This window comes from Hemicordylus capensis, chromosome 7 (assembly GCF_027244095.1).
Source record: "Hemicordylus capensis ecotype Gifberg chromosome 7, rHemCap1.1.pri, whole genome shotgun sequence".
NCBI classification, from domain to species: domain Eukaryota; kingdom Metazoa; phylum Chordata; class Lepidosauria; order Squamata; family Cordylidae; genus Hemicordylus; species Hemicordylus capensis.
The window spans coordinates 11,380,029-11,394,378 of record NC_069663.1 but is presented as its reverse complement, the minus strand read 5'-3'; the positions used below and the strand labels follow the sequence as shown (position 1 = coordinate 11,394,378).

The window sequence follows — 14,350 nt, the reverse complement described above, 5'->3', positions numbered from 1 at the left end:
ACATACAGACACTGTCATTGATCCAAATGCCCCAAAGTACACATTAATTTGGGAATATGTCTTTAATTAACTGACTCCAGTCTATCAGTATCCTAATGCTGCTAATCTAAGCATCTGCCATGTCTGTTTCTCCTTCCCCATTAGGTTGTACAATTCAAGGCTCCAGCTCTGACTGACCTCACTGCAGTGAAAGCTTTCAGACCAACTAACAGCATTTTCTGCTAGTGTTTAAAATCCTGCTTCTCAGCAGTGCTCCTGAAGCAGCTCACAGGAACAAAGGAAGCTGCCTTAGACAGAGTCAGACCACTGGTCCATGTAGCTCAGTACTGTCTACCCTGACTGGCAGCAGCTCTCCAAGGTTTCAGACAGGAGTCTATCCCAGCCCTACATGAAGATGCAGCCAGGGAATGAACCTGGGACCTTCTGGGACATTTTGTCCTAGGGCCCTCTGGGACAAAAGCTAGTGCTCTACCTCTGAGTTACAGACTCATCCCCAAAGCAGACATAGGAAGTTGCCTGGTACTGTCAAACCCTTGGTCCATTCAGCTCAGCATTGTCTACACTGACTGGCAGTGGCTCTCCAAGGTTTCAGAGAGGAGTCTTTCCCCAGATGCTTGCAGGGAATGAACCTGGGACCTTCTGCACACAAAGCAGATGCTCTACCACGGAACTCTTTTGTCTGCACTATAATTCTAATTTACAAAGGGCCTTATGGTTAGTTCATTCCCATGGCAAGCAGGTTCCTATTATTCCCATCTTGCAGATGGGGTACTAAGGCCTAGAGTAGCTTGCGCAAGGGTACACAGTGAAAATCAGCAGCAATGGTGGGTTCCCAGTGCCAGTTCCATGATCTGTCACAACTGAAACAGAGCGACAGCGTAAGATGCTGGTGTTTGGCTAAAGTTGGATACAGTTGCTGCCATCTAATTGCCACTCAGCCAGGCAGCTGCCGGCAGTGTCTGGGATTTACTGCACTGGTACATAATGAAACAGGGCCTGGGAACTTCCAGGTCTGAACGGATTGCATTCCAACAGGTGGCTGGTGGCCATTTCAGAACCAAGAGGGGAAATCGTTACCCACAGAATAACAGAATTTTAGAGTTGAAAGGGACCTTGGAGGCCTTCTCGTCCAACTCCCTGCTCAGTGCAGGAACTGTGATGACAGAGCATTTTTGCATTGCCAGATGAGAGGATCACTTTGGTATGCTGCTGGATGCAAATCCATTATAAGGCACTGAAAAGAAACTGGCTATTCTGTCCTGCTGAGGTTAAAGAGGTTGGCCAACATTCCGCAAGTAGCACTACTTCCACTGGAAACAACGGAAGCGGCACAACGCAGGGTGCCTGCATGATGTCTTTGGCCACTGCGCAGCGCCACCAGGGCTGCCTTTCACATTGCGCAGTAGCCCCAGCGCGTCCCTAACACCATCATCCGCAGCATGGAATGGTGGCCATTAAACTTTGCTGGGTAAAGACCGAACATGAACCTGCCTTATACAGAGTCAGGACATCTAGCTCAATATCGTCTACACTGGCAGGCAATCAGTCCTCCAAGGTTCTTGGGCAGAGGTGAGTCTTTCTCAGTTCCGCCTGGAGATTGAACCAGAACCTTCTGCATGCAAAGAGCACTGAGCCCATTGAGTTGCAGCTCCTCCCCAAACAGATTCAACACAACCAGATCACACTTCTAGCCCCCACCATAAGGGGATATTTCCCTGCTCTCTAACATGGCTACTTATACATCTCTCAAAAACATTTATTATTCTGAAGACCTCTAACTCTGCTTCCACTGATTGGTAGAAGATTGCCAACTTCCAAAGGTCTTGTGCAGAGATGTGTCTCAAGTATAATGCCCCAAATCCATGAACAGGGCACCTAGGACCTATATATACAATGCATGTGCTTTGCCTCAAAACGATGACCGCTCTCTTCATGTGTGGAAGCAGGTGCATACCTAGGGGAGGGGGTCTCATGTTCACCACTCTCCCCAGCAGCCCCTTGGGTGGGTCCTCGGAGTGAGGGAGAGAATGAAGAAAATAAGGAGAGGCAAACCAGGCAGCTCTCGGGAGCTGGGCAGCTCAGGTTCTTTGAACCCGTCCGTCCAATTTTATCTCCGCCCCTGTGTGGAAGCCTTTAATATGAACACAGGAGACCATTATGTATGGAAACTAAAGGCTGAGGACAACTAAATCTTCAGTTAAAACGGAAACAGAGGGAAGACAGATCTCAACAGTGAACAGAGAATACTACAGACTAGCCGACCCCGCACAGAGCATCTGTGCGCTCTTTGGGGCCAGCGGTTACCTCTCCTCCCCACACCTTCTGCCCCAGTCTCCGCTTCCTAACCACGGCCGGCCCATGTCGGGCCCAGCCGCCTCTCCTCCCCACCGCCACTTCTGCCCCCCCTCCTGGGCCTTGCCTCCGCGGCCAGGCTGGGCCTGCCGCCGCCGCCTCTGGCCTCTGCAGCCGGCCCACCACCACGGCGACCAATCCTCCTGGGTACACCTCAGCCAATCAGGCCTGTCCGCCGCCCAGCCAATCAGCTGGGCGCTGGGACTCACATTCCAAGGCACACCCAGGAGAATTAAATATATAGATACTGGCCTGTTTTCTCTCTGCCACACACCTTAGTCCATTTACTGCCTTCTTGTCACACTTCAAGTTTATAGTCCTCACTCTTGCACTCCCACCATTTACACAAGCTCATCTACTATCACTTTTGCCCATCTGTGGTCTTTGCAAGCTGGTACCTTGGGTTGGAATGTCTATTCATTAAGTTGCCTTCCCCACTCCCCCTTCGCCTTGAAGTTTCTCATACAGACCTAGTTCTTCAACTAAATATTTCTTCAATCATGCTAGTTTACCTGCTTTACCAATACTCAGGGTGAAGGCAGATGTAACATTTTAAGAATAGTGAAGGTGGTTTGATTGCGTTATATCTCTTCTCCTATTTTTTCCTATTCTAGGGCAAGCCCTGGGGGGAAAAGGTAGGTTTTCAGCATGGCTTAGTTTGAGGAAAAGTTGGCTAAGGTAGGCACCTATTGGCTAGTGCCCATAGCATTACTAACACCCAAACAACCAACTGATCTTAAAATGTTTGAAATTATTTTTAAGGAGAAGAATTAACATATATACACATAAATATATATGTAGTGCTTCAAAACATTTTTAAAGGGTGGATGGGGTAAGGCTGAGAGCTGACACGTCTCCTTGGCATGGGAAGCAATTCATTGATTCAGCATTTAACTCACTGATATCTGTGTCTACAGCACAAGTCATGATTTACAGTGTAAGTGAAAGAGCGGATGTGACCACATTCTGAATACTACATCTGGGATCTCCCTGATTTTTCCTAACAGCATCCCTAGTATTCAGTCATGAATCCCCAAATTCTCTCTCCATCCCTGCCTTGAAATCAAAATGCAGATTGTACAATCTCAGAGTAGAGACCACAGGCAGTATCCAAACCATGAGTCATGACTAAGTCCCACTTAATGGAACATTAGTCATCTTAATTTGACTCATTTATTTCAAATGTGCTTAGACATGACTAGTCTGAATGCTTTGCCATATCACTGTTATACAGTTTCTGGCAGAATAGTGGCACTAATGTTAAACAGCAGCAGTTGAGAGAGAGAGAGAGAAAGAGAGAAGCAGATCAGTAAAGACAAGATCGCTGTTTTTCTGAGAGGAAGAAGAAATACAAAATAGATTAAGAGAAATATCTTGGTTTGCATTAACATTCCAGTAAAAGGCACCACCTGGTTCATATTGTTTCTGTTCTCCATTTGATCCAGCTAAGCAACTATGAGGTATCCTGGGAAGAAGGAAAAAGCAAACAGGGTGAGAAGAACATATGTTCTGAAATTACAGAATAGGGAGCTCAAGGCTAAGTCTGAGGGGAGGCCCCTGTGGCAAAAGTGCAGAGGATAAGGAAGCAACATATGCTATTAGTGGTTGAAGCTACATGAAGCTGGAATCCAGGCAGCAATCCCAGAGAGAGTGTGTATGAGGGCCAGCTTGAATCTTACACAGCAATCCCATCTGCCACATTGATGCTATGTTTGATTAAGGAATATCCATGTATGACCAGGGGTCATGCAGCAGACATGAACTGGGAAGCCACAACTGGTTGTGGCTCCCTGGCACATAATCACAAAACATTCACAGACTCAAGTCTTCCCTACACAGAAAACACAACAGAAACAAAGGCAGCAACTACAACTGCTGTGTCAAGTGAATCATGAGTATAACGTAAAATATATGATTAATAGGAGGCTAGCTTTTAGAGAAAAAATTATTCTCAAGTGGTATGGATCATATTAGCATTTTCTCAAAGGCAAGCCCTTTTGAGTTCAGAGGTAAGCCCTCTCAAAGGCAAGCCCTATTGACTTACCCCCACGTGCAAGTGTTAGTTAACAGGACCAAGGCATCTAGGCATCTATCTTTATATTCATTTATCCTAGGTATATCTGTCGCTAATCCCATGAGTGGCAGCTCTCACAAGAGTTCACAAGCAGCTGCCAATTCGCGATGGGACGGGGGAGAAAATAAGGATGCAGCTGCTGGCGGGCCGACCGGCAGGAGCAACAGGCCAAGCCAGCCACCGGCCACTCGAGCCACCCACCGGAAATTGGAGAACAGGAGAAGGTGGCGGGCAGGCTTTCCAGCCGTCCCGCCAACCAGAAACTGCGTGGGGGAGAAGTAGGGTGTGTGGGGGGGAGGAGAAGCGGGGCAGATGCTCTGCACCCGTTCAGCTAGTTTAAGATAAAATCCTCTATCAAGAACACTTTAGTACAACATTTTACAAGGAGGCTAAAACCAACCAACCTTACCATAACTCTACCATAGTAGTAGAAACATGTTCAGTCTGTTAAAAGGCAATAGTAAGGCATCTGAGAGGCACATCTCATTTTTGTCTGGTGGTCCACCAAAAGCCTTAGGAAGCCAACAAGCCGATGAAATAATGCCCCCTTTCCCGCTGTTGCTCCCTACAACTTGTGAACCTGGAAATAGCCTATAACCATCAAAACTAGTAGCCACTGATGGAGCTGTTCTCTATGAATTTGTCTAAGCCCCTTTTAAAACCATCCAAGCTGTTGACCATCACCACATCCCCAGTAGAAAATTCCAGATTATGCACGGTGTGAAAAAGTACCTTTTTGTCAGTCACCACTTAAAGCAAACAATACCTGTCAGATAACGGAATCACAGAATTAGAAGTGATTTAGGCAGTTTCCTAGCCCAATCCTCTAATCAGTGGCAGAACACTGGGGTCACAGCCCGTGGTCAAAACACGTGTTTTACATGCGCAAGGTCCCAGCTTCAATCACTGGCAGGCACCTCCTGTTAATCTGAGATTTCCAGGATCTAAGAATAAGACATAGAAGTGGCCTTCCTGCTCGAGTACTTGAGAGCTGCTGCCAGTCAAGAGCAGACAGGGCTGGTCTAGATAGCTGAACTGCCTTACTCAGGAGAGTAAGGAACATAGGAGCCTGCCATATACCAGTCAGACAACTGATCCATCTAGCTCAGTTATTGTCTACCCAGACTGGCAGCGGCTTCTCTCAGGAGATGCCCAGGAGGGGACTTGGAACCTTCTGCGTGCAAGCAGGCAGGGCCTCTTCCCAGAGCAGGAAGGCCAGCCATGTGGTTGCTCGGTTGCTTTGGGAAGGGCACTTGTTTACTGTGAGCTTCATATGTCGCTCGTGGAGGGGGGGGAAGGACTTATGGGGCGGCGGGGAGATGGAGGGCGGGTCTCTCTCTAGCAGGAAGAAAGGCGCCCATAGGGCGGGCGGCAACCTATGGGACGAGCCCATATAGGGAGGTGCTTATGGGGCCAGCCTGTTAGGGGAAGGCCTGGGAGTCGTCCCCTCTCCCGCTTCTTCCTCGCTGCCAACGAGGTCTGCAAGGCAACTACAATGGTGGCGGCGGCGGCTCCTCCACTCCGCACCTGAGCGCTTAGCGGAGGGACGCCACTCCGAGTCCGGTTCCGTCCCACACGGTCACAGCAGTCTTCCTTCCCGCTTCCGGCTCGCTCGCAGAAATAATTTCCGGGCCGGCTGGGGCGTCTTGGCGCTTCCGCTAAGCACAGAGCGTTAGGACGTAGGCAAGATCATAGAGAAGGGGAGGGAAAGACTAGCACTCCCATGGCCCGCACTTCCGCTAGTCAAACCGGAAGACTACGTTGCTGTAATAGCGGAAGTGACAATCAGGAGGACTGCTTTAGGGCTCGATGGCTGGAAGTCATCCCCGCTTTGAAAGGGGCAGGAGAAAGCCGCATGGGGGAGAGGCTCCATCTTTGCTAAGGGCAGCGCCAGCCGGTGCCCAACTTCACCGTTGCACAGGGCGGGGCTGTCATGGGAGAAAAATGGCTCCCTCTTCCTCCTCCTTTTTCTTTCGTAAATGAACTGGCAGTTTCCTCGAAAGGGGAAGGCCCCTGCCTTCCTTTTCTGCTAAGGCGACTCCCTCTTCGGGAAAATATCATAGACTTCTCTCCTCTAACTCTCACCCTCAAGAGGGGACCTGTATTTTACTTGCAAACACTACCTCAAAAACGTTAAGACGAGGGATTCATTATCCTCATCGAAGAAAACGCAAGAGTAGAGCCCCTAGAACCCGGCGCCTGTTTAGTTTGGCTTGAGTTGTGACGCATAATACACTAAGTCACAAATATAGAGGACAGGCTGCCTCTGAGAACATGCAGACTGCCTTTTCATTGTGACGGAAATCTGCTTATGCTCCTGTTCTCGTTTAGTTGTGTGGCTGAAAAGTGGTTTACAATAGGCTAATAAGAATCTAAGGACTTTGCTTTGCAAGCATGAGGGTGGGCAGGGTAGACAAATAGCATATCTGACAGAAGTGGAGATAAATTGTGGCAATCAACTATTGCAGAATGCTATTTTATGGGGTTGGAAAGAGAACTAACAAAGGACAGTTTACAAGCATACAGTAAAGATTAAGATCACATGGTTGCTCAGTAGGGTGTTCATATGCAAGCTAACTCTTATTGTGAGTTTAAAGCCTCCTGTTCTAGTAACAGACCAGAAATTGTGGCTGCTTTTGATAACCCTAGTCCAGACTGGAGCTGGTTGCAGTTTATTTATAGCATACTGGGTAATTCTCTGCTCATCTCCAAAGCTCATCAAGACAACTTGGATTGTTTGCCATTTTTTTTGTCCAGTTTACCTAAAGGGTTGCTTTGAGTTTAAAATGTAAGAATCCCATGTATGCCATCCATAGATACCACTATGATAAACAACTCTGATAATAAACTATGTATATTAGAATACTCTTTAAAGCCATTTGCCTGAGGCTGTGAATTGTATGCTTATCTCTGTAAAACTGCAGCTGGAAGCTGCTACTCCAGAGGGGATTTTCACATTCCATTCCATACTCCAGAGGGGATTTCACATTCTACATCCAAAGAACCTTCTCCAGTTTGTGTGTCTGATACAGAATCTCTGCAAATTCCAGGGCATTATAGGTTTTGCAAGGGTTTCCATTATGGGCCTAGCTCTTGCCCAGCTTAAACCACATCTGCCTTAGAACTTGCTCAGCACTCTACTGTGGCATGAATGAATACCTTAGGGTGGAATTACTTATGGGGGCAGGGAAATGACTTTATTAGCAAGCCAGAGGTTGCCAGTTAGAACCCCTGCTGGTATGCTTCCCAAACTATGGGAAATACCTTTATCGGGTAGCAGTGATATAGGAAGATGCTGAAAAGGCATCATCTCATACTGTGCAGGAAGGAGATGGCAATGGTAAACCCCTTCTGTATTCTACCAAAGACAACTACAGGGCTCTATGGTTGCCAGGAGTCAACACCGACTCGACGGCACACTTTACTCATGGGGAGCCAGATCTCTAATGTGCATCCGGCATAAATTCAGAATCTTCCCCCAAAACACTCTTACCAAAATAACCCAGTTTTAATGTAAAGTTTCCATGCAGGTATAATTGGCCATGTTAGTAAAGCTAAACAGCAAGAGTATCTCTAGAATCTGTCCTTAGTTCTGTGCAGATCTCACACACAAGGGTAGGGTGGGGTGGGGAGTCAAAACAGGCCTAAGAAAACTATTATCTGCCTTTCCTTTCTGGAAGCTCCTAATGGAGGTAGTTCCCACAGCCTATCTGCATACCATAGACCTCCATCCAGTCTCAGTGGTTCCTGCCAGAATCCTGTCTCCTCTCCCTGTGTGCTTTCCTAGCTGCTTAGTAAAATATGCACTGTTGTGATGCCTTCGTAGTTGAGAGAAGTGGGAATTAGATATGGGAGACTGAAAGCTGCAGAAAGAGCTAACTCCTGTCAGCCGAGGAAGGTTCTATGGTTTCCACCCCAGGAATCGCTTTCAGGCTGTTCACCTCAAACTGAAGTTCTTTGAGTGATCATCTATGTATGAGCCATGAGATCTGTGTGTGCGCAGAGCAATCTTTGGAAAATTATAGAGCTCTGACCCAAAGTTTGGCACTCATCACATCTCACCACTGAAGGGGTGATATTCCAGTGTGTGCACCTTGACATCATGGTGGGTGCATTCCCACTCAGTGCATTTGGATGCATTCCCTCTAGCTGCTACTAGGCATTGTAAAATGGCTGAAGACACTAGCAGAGGAAAAGGAAGGGCACTGTATCTACTTGGTTCAACATCGCAGAAAGGAGGATTGTAGAGCCCAGAGCACCACCAGTGGTGAAATTAAGCTTTTGAATGCAAGAAGCTTCCTTACAAGGAATCAGACCAAACTAGTTCAGCAGTCTACGCTAACAGTGACTCTCCCAGGCACAAGTATCTCCTAATCCTGCTACCTGAGATGTTTCAGCTGACCAGGAAGGCCCACCTCATTTTTTGTAGGGGCACCGCCCCCTCTTTGGAGGAAAAGGCAAGGGTCAGTTCCCTCCCTACAGTTCTAGAATTTTCCACACCACTCTGGTGCAGATTCCATGATGTGACTGCACAGAAGCCACAAAACATGCTCTCCCCACTACATGGATGTGCCATCCTGGGTATACTGTCACAGGACAACAGCACCATGACTTTCCACCTGTCTCAGCACTGCAAAATCACCAGAAGGCCAGCCATGGTGCCCAGACTGCAAGGCAAGCCCCTCTAAAGACCACCTGCACAATGACAGGACAGAAGAATATTGTCTTCCCTCCCCTCCCATTTCTCTCTCATATTCATTCATATATATATATATATATGTGTGTGTGTGTACACACATATATATACACACACACACACGCACACAGAGCAGGGAAACCAACAACATTCATCTCATGCACCTCATTGCACTGTCTTCAGAGGGCTTTCCCATACCCGGGTATGGGGAACCAGGGTATTTGCTACCTCTGGGACTTAAAAGGCAACACCATTGGACCTAGGCAACGCCATTCCCTACCATGTATTGATTTGCCTTGCCCCAGATGGGGAGAACTGAATCATAAATACCTGACATCTCCAAGTAGGGCTGGGAAAGACTCCTGCCTGAAAACTTGGGAGAGCGGCTGCCAGTCAGTGTAGACAATACTGAGCTAGATAGGCCAATGGTCTGATTTGGTGCAAGGCAGCTTCCTATGTTCCTATGCAGGCTGGACTTTTGCAAACAATGACTCCTCCACTCCCCTTTAAACTGGGACTATTTCATCCGTTTCTTTCATGTACGAAACAACACACAAATGTTTATTTTACCAAGACTTCATTCGGAAGCAAGTGCATGCATGCAGCAACTTCCTGACATATGTATTTGCAACCACATTTCATACATTAAGCTGTACATTATTTCCCTCTATACAGAGATAATCTCCACATGAGTGTCTCACATGGAAGAGCCCTTAAAAGTGGCTCCTCTGACATGCTGGGAATACCTAGCTTTGGATGCTATCCGTGGCGTATTGTTACTGAATGTTGGCAGCAGATACAAAACTGTCTCACAAGCCTAGATGAATCGACAGAAAAAGAGTTTTTCAGACTAGAGCGGCACTGTTCAATTTGGCTGTTGCTAGCACAGTAAGAGCTTGTCAAGAAACAGTTGGAGCATTTATCTTCAGAAAAGATGTGTCATGGGAACTTATTTATTGTAGACTGCTGTAAACATTTTTTAAAAACCCCTTTGAACTGAACAACCTGAGTATCTTGGTAAACAACTTATTTGTCTCGTTCTATTATTACTTTATTATATTTTTCTATTGCCCCATCTGCTGGCTCTGGGAGGTTTACAATAAATAAAACAGAAACATAACGATTAAAACCAGTAAAACAATAAAAAACTAGCACAATATAAAATAGCTTAAAAACCCTGGAAGGCCAGACTAAAAAAGAAGCCTTAAGGACTCTCCTGAAGGCCAGTAATGTTGTTAAGCCCTAGATTTCTGCAAGGAGCACATTCCACAGCCTCGGAACAGCTGCAGAGAAAGCCCAATCCTGAGTAGCATCCATGTATATCATGCCATCCCAGGGAAGGAGCAACAGTTAAGGTACGTATGTAGCTCAGTGGCAGAGCATCTGCTTTGCATGCAGAAAATCTCAGTTTAAAGAAGAAAAGGTACCACCAAGTCCAGGAGGACACCAGCGTGGCTAACAAGTAGAGTCAGGGAAGCTATAAAAGGGAAGAAGACTTCCTTCAGAAAATGGGACATAAACTCTGGGAAAAGAAATGCAAGGAGACAATAAGGGATGCAAAGATAGTTTGAGGGGCATATAGCTAGAAGTGTCAAGGGGAATAACAAAAACTTCTTTAAAAATATCAGAAGTAGAAAATCTGCCAGGAAGGTGGTTGCACCTTTAGATGATGAGGGTGTGAAAGGGATGATTAAGGAGGATAAGGAGATTGCAGAGAAGCTGAATGGGTTTTTTGCATCTGTCTTCATGGTGGAGGATGCTGACTATATACCCTCTCTAAAATTGAGCTTTTCAGGTTTAGTGGCTGAGGAACTGGGCCAATTTGAAGTGACAAGGGAAGATGTTCTAAACTGTCTTGAAAAATTAAAAATTAAATTGCCAGGGCCAGATGGCATCCACCTAAGAGTTCTGAAGGAACTCAAATGGGAAATTGCCAATTTCCTAGCAAAAATATATCACTTGTCTCTACAATCAGGCTCTGTACCAGAGGACTGGAAAGTAGCCAATGTGACTCCAATTTTCAAAAAGGGATCTGGGGGGATCCGGGAAATTACAGTCTGGCCGGCTTAACTTTGGTGCCGGGTAAATTGATGGAAAGCATATGTAAGGACAAAATTGTTAAGCATATAGAAAAGGCCTTGTTGAAGGAGAACCAGCATGGCTTTTGCAAGGGAAGGTCTTGCCTCACTAAACTTTTGGAGTTCTTTGAGAGTGTCAACAGTCAAGTGGATAAAGGGGATGTGGCTGATATAGTATATTTGGACTTCCAAAAGGTTTTTGATAAAGTTCCTCACTTAAGGCCCTTGAGTACATGGAATAAGGGGAGAGGTTCGTGTGTGGATCGGTATCTGGTTGAAGGACAGGAAACAAGAGTAGGAATAGACAGTTTTCACAATGGAGAGAGGTAGGAAGTGGGGTCCCCCAGGGATCGGTACTGGGACCAGTGCTCTTTAACTTCTTCATAAATGATCTAGAAGTTGGAGTGACCAGCAAAGTGGCCAAATTTGCAGATGACACTAAACGATTTAGGGTAGTGAAATCCACAACGGATTGTGAGGCGCTCCAAAAAGATCTCTCCAAACTGGGTGAATGGGCAACAAAATGGCAAATGCAGTTCAATGTAAGCAAGTATAAAGTGATGCAGGTGTAAAGTGGGCAAAACACCTAACTTCACATATTCGCTGAGCTGTCAGTGACTGACCAGGAGAGAGATCTTGGGGTCGTGGTGGACAGCTCATTTAAAGTGTCGTCTCATAGGAACCTGTCATATACTGAGTAGGGCCATGGGTCTATCTAGCTCAGTATTGTCTTCACAGACTGGCAGCGGCTGTGTGTGAAAAAGTGTGCGGCAGCTGTGGAAAAAGGCTAATTCCATGCTAGGAATCATTAGGAAGGGGGTTGAAAATAAAAATGCTAATATTATAATGCCCTTATACAAATCTATGGTTCAGTCACATCTGGAGTACTGTGTACAGCTTTGGTCACCATATCTTAAGAAAGTCCTTTGGCTTTCACGCATACAGTCAGAGCCATCCACTAAAAATGTTTTTACACTAAAGGAAATAATGCAGGTAAACCACTTGGATATACCACTAACGGCTCAGTAACAGGCAATAATGACCACAAAAGGTAAAATATTGCTGTATTCTTTACTTGAAGGAATTGCACTAAAGACCACAGGATCTGGTTTTCAAGAAGTATATACATATTATTTCCTTATTCCCTAAGACAGGGGTCTCAAGCTTGAAGTCCAACATCTGTGGACCCAACTCTCATCATCCCCAGCCACAATGGCCTATTGTGGCTGGTGGTGATAGGAGCTGTAGCCCATCACCACCTGGGGAATCCAGTTTGAGAACCCCTGCCATACGATAGCAAACCGCCTCCCTCCTCAAACTCCCTCAGGTTGTAAGTCTTTCCATATAAAAAAAACTTGGGGTGAGAAAAGGAATGAGTCAGGGAACAGAATCCAGGAAACTTTAGTCCAAATCCAGCGTCAACTTATAAATTGCATCAAACCTCAGCTTCCCCCATCTGTAAAATTCAATTTCTTGGTGTCCTTCTTACCAGGAAGGAAAGCACATCTTCCAGACTTCTTCGGTCCAGGGGTCTGACATATTTTTGGCTTCTCAGAGACAGCTTTGATCAGTGCAAATTCCCTTAAAGGATTCCTTTATAGCCCTTTGTGATCAGTTTCAAACTTTTTTTTTTTTTTTTAACTTTACCAACTATATAACATGGACATTTGCTCTTTCAGGGTAACATGGATGGTAGAACAGACTTTACACAGAACATTGGTGCAGAGCTCACTATTCACTAAAAAAAAACCTACATAAAATGGAACATAAAATGGGGAGGAGAGCTGGTCTTGTGGTAGCAAGCATGACTTGTCCCCCTAGCGAAGCAGGGTCTTCCCTGGTTGCATATGAATGGGAGACTACATGTGTGAGTACTGTAAGATATTCCCCGCAGGGGATGGAGCCACTCTGGGAAGAGCATCTAGGTTCCAAGCTCCCTCCCTGGCATCTCCAAGATAGGGCTGAGAGAGATTCCTGCCTGCAACCTTGGAGATGCCGCTACTAGTCTGTGTAGATATTAATACTGAGCTAGATGGACCTATGGTCTGACTCAGTATATGGCAACTTCCTATATCCTAACAATTAAGAGGGGAGGGGGCCATAGTTAAGTGTTAGAGAACGTGCTGTGTATGAAAAATGGCCCAGATTTGATCCCTGGCATCTAGCATTAGGTACTGTTGGAAGGGTTTGTGAGAAGAGCCATAGCTCCATCACAGAGCATCTGCTTTACATGCAGGTGGTCCCAAATTCAGTCCCTGGCAGCATCTCTAGCTAGGGCTGGGAGAGACTCCTGTCCAAAACCTTGGAGAACTGCTCTGACTGGCAGTATTGGACCAATGGTCTAACTCAGTAGAAGGCAACTTCCTGTGTTCCTATGTGGTGTGAGGCACTGAACAGAGGAGACCTGGCTTCAGATTCCCCATTCCTTGGATGTGCTAGTCACAAACTATGTATGATGGGATAACCCCACTAAGAGTGACCTGAATTATCATAAGCCCAGAGAAATCTGTGGATGAAGCAGGTACCAGATCAGTGTTCCCTCTAACAGGGATTCCCAGATGTTGTTGACTACAACTCCCAGAATCCTCAAGCAAAAGCCATTGCAGCTGGGGATTCTGGGAGTTGTAGTCAACAACATCTGGGAATCCCTGTTAGAGGGAACACTGTACCAGATGCACCAGCTGTTATGCACATCAACTCATCTTCCTGACACGGGGCTTAAAAGATGAAGCATTAGTCAGAAAAGTTAGTTTAATATTTGTGAGGGGAAGAAGAATTTAAGACATATTCCTTAAATTGCTATTAGGAGAGCTGGTCTTGTGGTAACAAGCATGACTTGTCCCCTTAGCTAAGCAGGGTCCACCCTGATTACATATGAATGGGAAACTTGATGTGATTCCTCCTAGGGAATAGAGCCGCTCTGGGAAGAACATCTAGGTTCCAAGCCCCCCCCCCCCCCCGGCCATCTCCAAGATAGGGCTGAGCGAGATTCCTGCCTGCATCCTTGGAGAAACTGCTGCCAGTCTGTGTAGACAATACTGAGCTAGATGGACCTATGGTCTGACTTCCTATGGCAGCTCCCTATGTGCCTATTATTGCTTCTCAGGACCAATTCATATATGCAGTTACCTCACTCTGTCACTTGATGAC

The 14,350-nt window shown here is 46.2% G+C and overlaps 1 protein-coding gene across 8 annotated transcripts in view; it reads right to left on the bottom strand.

Moving 5' to 3' along the window:
• PIGV (phosphatidylinositol glycan anchor biosynthesis class V) overlaps window positions 1–6,108 on the bottom strand; it is a 33,452-nt gene extending 27,344 nt beyond the window's left edge. For 7 of the 8 annotated variants that reach the window (XM_053268345.1, XM_053268346.1, XM_053268342.1 and 4 more), the window contains exon 1: window positions 5,954–6,108. The gene's annotated coding sequence lies outside the window, so the exon portion shown is untranslated. Of the gene's footprint in view, window positions 1–3,761; window positions 3,818–5,953 lie in introns of all 8 variants that reach the window. The other variant, XM_053268344.1, reaches the window with a different exon arrangement.
• Between the last annotated feature and the right edge of the window lie 8,242 nt (window positions 6,109–14,350).